The sequence below is a fragment of the Emydura macquarii genome, unplaced genomic scaffold (assembly GCF_026122565.2).
Source record: "Emydura macquarii macquarii isolate MOO-44397 ecotype Brisbane River unplaced genomic scaffold, CSIRO-AGI_Emac_v2 contig_18, whole genome shotgun sequence".
Classification (NCBI taxonomy): domain Eukaryota; kingdom Metazoa; phylum Chordata; order Testudines; family Chelidae; genus Emydura; species Emydura macquarii.
Window position 1 is genome coordinate 6,501,622 of NW_027130155.1, and position 11,134 is coordinate 6,512,755.

Here is an 11,134-nt window from a genome sequence, read left to right on the forward strand (position 1 = left end):
GCTCTGAGCCTTGACAACATTGGCCATGGGTCTCTATGAAGGACAAGTATTTATATTATGGACTTTAACACCCAGATGGCTATTTTGAGTTAAGATTTAATTTGTTTCAGTTAACCCTGGACTGATTAGGCTGGAGGGCTAGGCCAGGGAGGTGGCAGACCAGTGCAGAACCAGGACACCAGGGAGTGCCAGAGACCTAGAGTCCTTGCAATGCCACATCCTGACATGAGGGGTGCTCTGATGGTGAGTGCACACCATAACAGATCCCCACTCCCTTCTTCTCCTCTCCTACTTCTTATTTTTCTCTCCTTTGTTCTTCTTCCCTCATAAGCAAAACCAGTAGCCTGCCTGCATTTGAAGTATACAGACAGGAATCCCTTTTTCAGAAGTTGCCAATGATGCCTCAGGACTGAAGTATGCTGTCCCTGCCATGTGGAGAGGTATGGACAGGCTTTATCTATACACAAATGATATCGATATATCTTATATTGTATTAGCAATGTAACTAAACCAACTGAGTGTGTGGACAGACTTTCCAAGACAGGGAATGCAAGCTCATGTGGAGGCTAGTTGTGTTCTGGCCTTTTATAGCATAGCAGCAAACTCCTGCATTTTCTTCTTTAACTCCCATGTGCTACAGGTTTGACTTTTAATAATAATAAATAATAATAATAATATAAGATTCTGAATAATGAAGCTCAACTGGAATTTATCAGAGATTATTAGTCAAAGATCAATACAGAAAGGAAGGTTATACATACCAAGTCAGTGTGGAGAAGTAACTTTCCAGCTTGATTCACTTCAAACTAACACCCAGAAACTCTCCCCCGAATATACTATTCATCTTTACAGAAAAAAGAGACAAAGTAAATGACCTATTGACCCACGGAGGTCTGGTTTACCTAGCTGATAACTTAAAGACACCTGTAAAGTTCATTATGACAAAAAAAATCTGTAAGGAGTTCCTGCTAAACTCAAAGCAACTCCCAATAGATCATTATCCATCACAGAAAACATCCCCTCATCAGTAATAAGTAGACCCTTTCTGTCCATGTGAACACAATTCTTAAGGATTGGATTGGATGTCATCTTTCTATTGCTGATAACAAGCTAAGGTTCAGTTTATTGATAAAACACTAGGTTCGGTTAATACAAAGAATTACAGATATAAAGCAGTATAGGACTTTGGCTCATCTACAAAGAATCAGTGAAGTCTGGCTCACCTACTAACACCTAATATAAGCAATATAAGAGACTGATGAGACATTTATTGCTATTCAAATGTCACTCTATCTTTTGCACAAGTGACTGTATCAAACTTTACTAAAATGTAAATGTGCTAAAGGGAATATAAAAGCATGGTCTTGATCATTCTTTCCTATGGTGAAACCCACATGATGGGGCTAAAAGGGAGGAAATCTCCACAAGATTATGCTCGCAGAGATTTTCCCCGTATAGTTCCCTTGGCTTCAGGGGAGCTGTGTTGATGGACTCCTGCAGCCAGCACTAGCCCTAGGGAATCCTCTGTAAGGAAGATCCCCACCACAGAGGGTTATTATTTTTCTACTCTGAGCTTCATTGGGTGCTGGGGAGAGGGGGACAGTGGAAGAGATTGATGTGCCTAAGGGAAGGGGGGATGCTACCACAGTATGCCCTGCCACAAAGGACAGGTGCAGTCCATCAGCAGACAGCCTTCATCAAGTATAGATTAGGGAGGAGGATGAAAAGGGACTCTGAAGCACAAAACACCTGGCATTTTAAAGCTTGAATGTGAGAGTCATTATTTGTGCTCTTGGTTTCCTTATTGCTCTCAGATGGAAGATTGATACTAGCTAGTCAGTTTTACTTCTGTTTCTAGTCAGTTTTAGTTTTCTGTCCTCATGTACAAGCATAGTGGTGCAATCTTTGGATTAAAAACTCTGCCAGAGGGTATTTATTTTGAGAGGCGAGGGGGCAAGTGGGGATGAGGACTTTCTGTTGGAATAACATGGTGACCTGGCAGCATTTTTATTGATACTGTGATCAAGTTTTATAAAAGTTTATTTTTACAAAATGTAAATTTGGGAACAAATTTGGTGTAATACTCTTCTTTTAAGTTAGTTCATTCTGTCTGTATGGTAGGGGTCTGATTCTGCAGTGCTTACTCAGGCAAAACTGCCATGGAATTGCAGGATGAGGCTATATACTGGTACTTGTACTTTCATCAAATAAGGCATTAAGTTTGAGTGGCATGATCTCTGCAAAAGAACCCACAGTGTTTATGACTCATTAGGCTTTTCTAAGTGCATCCAAATCAATTATTATTTGTTAGAGTATTTTTCCCAGTATTGATATTAAACTAACTTGTTGATAATTTCCTCAATCTTTATTTGGCACATCTTGAAGAACAGGATGATTATCATAATTACTTCCTCGTATCTCACTGTAGTCAATCTGCATCACTCTGCTTTTCCTGTACTGTTGCTGAATTAAATCAGATTTCCATGGTTTGTAAACATAGTTGTCCAAATTCATCTCAGATGGAACTATATCAAAGTCCAAGGAGATACATCCAGGATGAATTTGGCCAGTTTGTCATTACCAATCAAGCAGCATGTTGAAATGATGCTAATAATAAAAACAGAGTGCTCACAATGTCCTTTCATTTGTTTTAAAATGACCCTAATAGTCTAATAAAACTAGAAACTAGAACTGTATAAAATTAGAATGTATTTTTCCCAAAGGATGAATTTGTAACACACCAGGGCTATGCTTCTCAGGCAACTTTGTTGGCAAATCTCTTTTTCCTCAACCGGGGCAGGGAAAGGTTTGTAAATTGTGATCAAATTTGCCTAAATAGTGGAGCTTGTAACTTAGCTAAGAGGCATCTTTGATGTCTGAACTTTCTGTGGACTGGAGCCCTGGTCTGATAATTACTACTACAGTAGACTGAGGATTTCTATGCCAAATTTTAGCAGACTCATTGGAAGATTTGCAGTGTTACCAATTCTTGTGATTTTTATTGAGAGCCTCCTGTTATTTGGTGAAACATGCCATTATGTGAGAAACTCAGCTTTCATTTAAAAATATTCTAGATCTCATGACTGTGAAGAAAAACTTGAAAACATGAATGCCAGAAGGCAGATAAAATGAACTCCATTCTAAAAAAAAAATCTCATAATTTTAAATCCAGTTTCTTCATTTTATTGAGGTGAAGAGTGACTCATGATTTTAGAGGCAATATTGTTCTGGAGAGGGATGGATGAGAGAAGAGACATGGAAGCAGGTCTGACTGAATTACTATTTCACAGCGACTGAGGCAGAAAAGGCAATGGAGCTACAGATCATGAAGGCTAGGTAATTAGGGATTAGTGCATGGGGCTGAGGATCATGGCTATACAACTATGCTCTTGCCTGACTCCCTGGCCCCTATTGTCTATCGCCCTCCAATCTCACTGCTTAGCCCAGTCCTCTTGTCCTAACCTCCAGACTGGCTATCTTGTTCATGGCTCCTCTCTGACCTCCATTACAAGTTATGGTTAAAGGAGTTTTAGAGATGGGAGTTGTTCTTCACTTCTCCCCAATTTAAAAAAGTTTATTTGAATTAACTTGAACTATTTTTATCAATAAATATTAATTGGGGAAAAAAAATCTAACTGTAGATAGAGTGAAGGCCATGGAAGAGCTAGTGAGGGTTTAAGGAGCCACAGTTCCATTGCCTTTTCTGTCTCAGGTGTAGTCTGGCTACAGCCTTCGATAATCAACAGTGATATTGTGCAGGAAGGTGGTGTAATGAGCGCACACACTTTTTGCTTCAGAGAACACCACTAATTATTTGGTATAATTTTAAGGTTACACTGAATTTATCTTATATTATTGTGACCTATTTAAAGTGATGATCTTTTATTTCAGTTTTTATTGCCTCAGCAAAGGGCTTTCTGCCAGAATCAAGCATTACTGAGGAGTGCCATATACTGCTAGTAACAGGAGGTCAAGTGCTCGACCCTGCAAGGTGCTTTGCAGGATTGGGGTCATAGTACTCAGCAGCTTGCAGGACTGAGCTCTAAATTAGCCCTCTAAGAAGAATGCATGTGAGATCCTTTAGGTTTCATTTCTATACTATGATTGTCAAAAGTGGTAGGGGACGAAAGAGTATGGGTCACATCTTCTTCCAGGGCAAACAGCAGAGCAGGATCCTTGGACAGTGTATTAGGAGGTGAGCCAGGTTAATAAGACAGCCTATGCACCACAACCCTAAATGGGAGTATGCTCTTCAGGCTGGGTTTTCAGATCCCCAAATCCCCTAGCACACATGCTGCCATCAGCAACAAGCTTTAGCTGGCAGATGATGGACATACATATTGCTCAGAGAAACAGCAAAGTGCATCCCACTGTGCCCTACAACTTTCCATGGAATCTCACTTTAGCTGGCAGGCTCTCTGTGGTAGAGGATGCACTAAGGACCAGGCAATATTTTTGTACCCCAGCCAGTGCTGGCTAGGGCTGGATTTCAGTCTTAATGGAAAGATAATTAGGTGGGAGGGGCATGATTAAAGAGAACAGTTAGAGATGAATAACACATGGGGAATGGGAAAAGGCAAGAGATTTCAAAAAATGGGAGACTTAAGAAAAATCAGTTCCAAAGTGATTTCTGTCTGGTGACAAAGATGGAACTGAGTCAAGGAGAACAAGAAAGGATCTATCTGGAGGCAGGATCTTCATGGTAAGGTGTTAAAGCCTATATGGTGCTGCTTATCTGTATTTTGGGATGTATTGCAAAGAAATGGTGACAGGAGTCTGTATGTAGGATGCAAACACAGCAGCAGTTACTAAGAAGAAGAGACTCCAGCATGACAGAGTGTGGAGGAAAGAGCAAAATATATAACTGGCCTCAGATTATTTTTGTCTTTTACATACCTACATTATAGCAAGAGCTTCAGAATGCAGAGAAGTGCCATAAAATGTATAGGTAACCATGCAATATTTCCTTTTGTGCGTTTCACTTTTTTGAGATGAACATATCCTCTGTCATCCTAAAAAAAAAAGGGGATTCCTCCAGGAACTGTGTTTCCTGTACTCCTCTGGCTATATGCTGTATTGCCTGTCAAATACTGAATCCTTTCTGAAATGACATGGGCAAAATTCTGGGGTCCATAATAAATCAATCAGATTTGCATCCATGTGACTGAGAGGAATTTGGCCTAATGTTCATTATGAATTGCATTATAAAAGTATTTTATGTTACAATTAGTTACATCAGTGCAATATTACATTAGGGCTGAGGCTTTGTGTGCTGTTGGAGCGGTGTGGTGAGTAGATGGAATTGTAAAAAAACAAACAAAATACCTCCCTAAGGGCTTGTTTTATTATTATTTTTGTTTGTTTTTTCATACTAATGCCAAACTTTCATCAGTTTAATTCCAGGGTAGTTACTCTTGATTAAAGACCTGATTCAGGAAAGTGCTTAAGCATGTGCTTAACTGTAGAGCTCTTCTGGAATAGGAATGCTTTTCTGTATTGGGTCTTAAGAGCATGGTACTGCAAACATGTATACAGGTAACTTTACTCACGTAAGTAGTTCTTTGAAGCCAATGGAACTACTCAAGAGTAAAGTTACTCGTCTGTCTACAAGATTGCAGGATCAGATTCTTAAACTTGTGTGTGTTAGAACAGATTTTGGCCCTACATTACTTTTTAACTTATTCACTGAGTGAAACTCTAAGATGTCCAAATAGGAAGGAGGCCCAAAATATTTCTTCCCAAAATATGACATCATTGAGACCAAATATATTAGATGAAACGGATATGCATATTAGCAGTTCCAAATATAACTAAAATCAGTTAAATAATTTTACTTTAAAAAGTTCTGTCATCTTTAATACCGACCACTGATGTTTAAAACTAAAAAGCTTGATGAGAAACCAAATAATTTTTATCTTGAAAAATATTCTTTTAATTATAAGATATTTATAAATAGTTAAAGGGACACTAATGATTTGTTACTCTTCTAAATTTTCTATCTATAATGCTACAGGTAAAATGATTATCACTGATAGATACTAGAGAAATATTTGCTCTGCCCTCCTCCCCAAATTTATTAGCACTTGGTATATAGTCAATTTAACATTTTTCCTGGTTAGTAATTGTTTTCCCCAATTTGGTCCTCACCTTGCACTTACACATGTACACACAGGTACTTAACTTGATACATATGTGTAGTCTTCAATGTGATTGCTTACGTGTGCAAAGTTAAGCACATAAGTACATATTTGCAGGATCAGGGTCTTTGTGCGAGTGGATGTTTCAGACAGTGACATGGAAAAGAGACTTTAAAAACAAAAACAAAAAAAAGAAAAAGGAAAAACGTGATTGTAAAACTCCAAATTGGCAAGGGGACAATAGTAGCACCTGAAACTACTTTTAGCTCACATTGCAGAACTAAACAGTGTCTCTTCAGTGGAATATCAAAATAGAAAAGAACTGGGGATTTCTAGTCCATTCTCTTTTACAGATGTTCTTATACTGAGCGCCTTCCAGTAGTGCATTGAACAAACTGAATGTTTGATGTTAGAAAATTAAAAGAAGAGTTATTTCAGGGGCATGTACAATATACCAAGGACAACATTTTTCAGATCTGGGTTACTAAAGTTAGGGACCTAAATCTATACTTAGCCTACATCTTCATTGATGGCGGCAAATTCGCCACCGTCAGATCGATTTCTCTGGATCAACTGAGTGGTCAGTGAAGACCCGCTTAGTCGATCCAGAAATCGACGTACTAAGACCACCTTCTCAAGTGGTGTAGTGCTGCGTCGACAGGAACGCGGTTCCTGTCGGTGCAGTGCAGTGAAGACTGTGCAGAACAGAACCAAAAAGTCGACAGGAGTTACACACGTTTTTTGCGTAGCTTGCGTAATTCCGGTCGACTGCCACCAAATCTCGGAGATAAGTGTAGACAAGCCCTTAGGCTCCTTAATCATCAGAGGTGCTGAGCATCTAGAACTCCTGTTGACTTTCATAAGGGTTGTTCCAGTATTTAGGAATGGATATCACTGATGTAATCAACAGTCTATATTTGAACATTGGTGCAAATCGTGTTTTGTTATGTACAGAAGGTACAGCCAATAGCACAGGTATATGTACGTGTGTGAACTTTTTAAACAAATAAAGGAGATAATTTAGGTTCTTGAATTAGGCGGAGTCTCTCAAGTAGCAAAATTGCTGACGTCCACAAAGGCTGCTTGGCCAGAGCCATGGAAATTGAATTTTTATTTGCTGAAGAGGTTCTTGAATAATTAAAATTGTTAATCTCTTTCCAGGACACTATGTGGTTTAACATAAAGTCTTCCTCAGCTTGTGTGCTTTAATTATGCCATTTATAATCATTGTGGCATAGTGCATGCAAAATAAAAGGGCATGATGAAAAATCTAATACACATAGGTCTTTAAAAGCGGATATTTAAAAAAAAAAATTCAGAACTGCCTTTCAAAATCATAGGATTTAATCAGCATTATTAGATTCTGATTATGAAAAGAAAGAAGCTGTAATGGACCAAACCAGACGTGTATGACACATCCTTGCATGTTTGTCCAAGTTAAGTGAGTGTGGATGGTTCTGTATTAATTTGTGTATATTCCTTGAATGTTTCTCATTTAGATTCCTAACTAGCTCAGTAATGATGGTAAATACCTTGCTGGTTTTGACTGTAGAGTTATAAAACTATGAGCTCCTGAAGTTAACAGTGATAACTAAAGGCTTGATTGTGTCCCCCTGATCTCCATGTCCATACAGAAGGAGCAGTCACCTATGTGGAAACAATTTACTTTCCTCTACACCTTTTTGGAGGCTTCTGTGTTGAGTAACTGGATCTGTGTGGGAGGGATTTGGGGAATGGTTGGCTGAAGGGAAACCTGTTATCCTCTAACCAGTCTTGTGGAACTCAGGTTGGAGTGATAGTACAATGCCAGGCTATGCTGTCTTGCTGGCAGGTGGGGTGGAGAAATGTCCTTGGGACAGTGCTGGCCATTGGAGCAGCATCACCAAGTAATAAGACCTAGACTGTATGGGCCCGAGGTGCTGTAGAGGCACTGTCTCCAGCAAGCAATGCATGATCTCCTGAAATCATGAATGTTCTGAAGAGTCTATGGGATATGGGTTCTTCAGCTGTAGTCTGTTTCAAACCCTCTTCTTCTGATTGAGAAGAGATCTCTGCAAAGAAAATGTTAGAGATTTCCTCCCCTATCAGTTGCTCTGCAGGTCTTCTGCAGGAGGTGCTGACTGAATCCAGGCTTATTTCATTATTATCATAGGCTAACTGGGGCTTTCTTGGCTGCAAGATGGAGTTGCTTTCTGTCTTTTATATATTTTCTTTATTAATTTGTGTTGTGTTTGCTCATTTAAATGAACTTGCCAGATTTTCTTAGGTGCCTAAATGAGTGATTAGCTCTCTTAAAAATCATCTTCTCTGGTCAGGTGGCATCTGAGCAGAAGCTAAGACCGATAAGGGGCAGTCTTGTTGTGAGTGCTTCTTACAAAATCTGGACAAGGAAATATATTCAGGTATTTGGGATGTTATATAAAACATTGATATACCTTTGGAAATTACCCCATGCTAGATTTTGATAATATGACTAATCCCAATACACCTTAGTTGTATGTGTGTGTCCAAATATAGGGATGGTTTAGAGTTTCTACTGGCTTTCAATGTTCATATTGTATGTGCAAAATAACACTTATACACACCAACTTCCTATTGGCATAAAATTTGATTGAGCTGAGTGTCATAGTATTTGGGTTACTCCACTTTTCTTTTAATTTTGAAAGTGTAAGCAAGGATTTTCTGAACTTCCTCTCTCAGAATTAAAGAGAACTACTACTCTTTGTAGCCCTGAAAGCTTCCTGGGAAGCTGAGTAGCAGATATCGCCTGCTCAGCCACCCGGGAAACTGCATGGTGCATAATAAGTAAGCTCTGCTCAGGGAAGGGGCGGACAGTGTGTGCGGCGGGGGCCTCAGGGAAAAGGGTGTTGTGGAGGACATGTATCTATCCTCCCCTCTGCCCCGGCCCTTTTACATCGCCAGGCCCCTGGGCAATTGCACCCCTTACTCTTCTCCCCCCCTCACCACATTAGTGGGCCTGGTTGGGTGGTATTTATAAAGAGCAAGTTTGGAGCAGGAAGAAACTTTGCAATCACTCTCCTCGTAGTAGAAGTGAAGAGTCCTGTAAGGAAGATGAACTTGCAGGGTACAGAGAGATGACAAATTTTGGGAGGAAGAAGTCTAGTGAGATGGTAGCCAAGGAGCAGGGGCGTAGCTACAGGTGGACCTGGGTGGGCCATAGCCCCCCCCACTTTGAAAGTAGGCCCACCCAATCTGTTGCTTCTGCTGCCGATGCTCTGCTTAAGCTACCCTGGAGCATCTTTTGACCGGTCATTACCTGAACTTCCTGCTTCAAGTCACGTGGCCAGAAGCAAGAAGTTTGGGAAGTGACCAGCAGAAAATCACTAAGCTGCCCAAAGCTCCAGTTGCCATGGAAAAAATGTTAATACAACTTTAAGGTTGAAGGTTAAGGTTAATGAAGGGTTAAGTAGAACATAACAGAGGTCAGGGAAAAAAGATATGATTGATAGCGCTGGCCTGTTTTACTTATGTTTTTATGAACACAGGAATTACATTACTGGATCAGACCCAGTCAGTCACTTACAGTGTCAAGAATTTGTTTCTCTACACTCTTTGTCCCTTTGTGTCATTTGACTAGTTTTTGTAGGTAGTTGAAGTCCACTATTATTACAATCCTGTTAGGTTTTGCTGCCTCTTTGTTGTTGCAGTATTATGCACTCAATTTCTCTTTCTTGAGAAAGAGGCTAGTTGTAAGAATCTAAATGTAGTGGTAGGGCTATAAACCTTGGGATTTCTATCCATATAGATTCAGTTATGTTGTCCTCTCCACTCAAAATCCACATCTTGCTAGATTCCATGAAATCCTTTAGATACAGCACTACTCCCCCAACCTCTTTGGCTGAGTCATATTCCTGTGTAGTTTGTAACCAGAAAACTATCCCATTGGGTTTTGTCATACCATTACATTTCCATTATGCCTGTTATATCAAGTTCCTTGTCCATTGCAAGGCATTCTAATTCACCTATTTTTGCTTTCAATCTTCTTGCATTTGTATATAGACATTCATTTTTTATTCTTGACTAGGTGCCTATTTTCAATAACTCCTTAATCTGACACCCAGCTGACTTTGCAGAATTCACTTCTGTCTTCTTATCCTGTCCCTGTTCTAGTTCAGTTGCAATTTATATCCTGCTCTTTACTGCATACATGGATACTGTTGTATTACCAATGGTTCAGTCCAGATTATGTGCTCCTCAGCTTCTGCTGCCTTCCCCCAAGCTCTTAATTTAGACACTCCTCCAAAACTTTACCTGTCAACAGTCTGGGTTCCAATCTGGTTAAAGTAGCTTTCATCCCTTCTGTTATAGGCGCTCCCTTCCCCAAAATGGTCCTAAATCCTTGGCCTACATTTTTACAAGTGGGTAGTGATTTTGAGTGCATCACTTTTCAGAGAGTGGGTGTGCAATACTTTCTGAAAATGGGATCCCTTCATGTTGTCTCACACTGGCTACCCAAAATCACTCGTCACTTTCAAAACCTTAAGCCCTTAATTCTGTCATCAGCTCACGTAAGCAAATGGGACATGCTGGAGATGCTGCCAGCCATCATCTAACCTGTTCCACAACTTTTTCTTACCACAAGTTTTGAAAATACTGGAGTAGCATATTCAAGGCTCTTGCCACTTTTGTGAAGAATCTCTCTATCTGCATGCTGGATTTAGTAGATTAAAATTTCCAGCAAACATCAAGCAATAGGTATGGACATGTCTATTAGTCAGCAATGTCACTTATAAATCTTTGGTTTCTCAGGTTACTGAACCTTCCTGCCTAATGTCAGATTTCACTCTCTCCAGGCAAGTGATGAAGAAATTTGGTGAGGTAGGGTTTACTCAATGTTTCAGACTTATTTTTGATTGGTTATGATGCTTAACAGTCATTCTAGATGTGAAGCTGTGCTTCAGATTCTTCCACCTTCCAGGGTTTCAAACTATTCACTGATCAAAGGCCTTTGTTGTAGACTATTTAGTCACATCGTG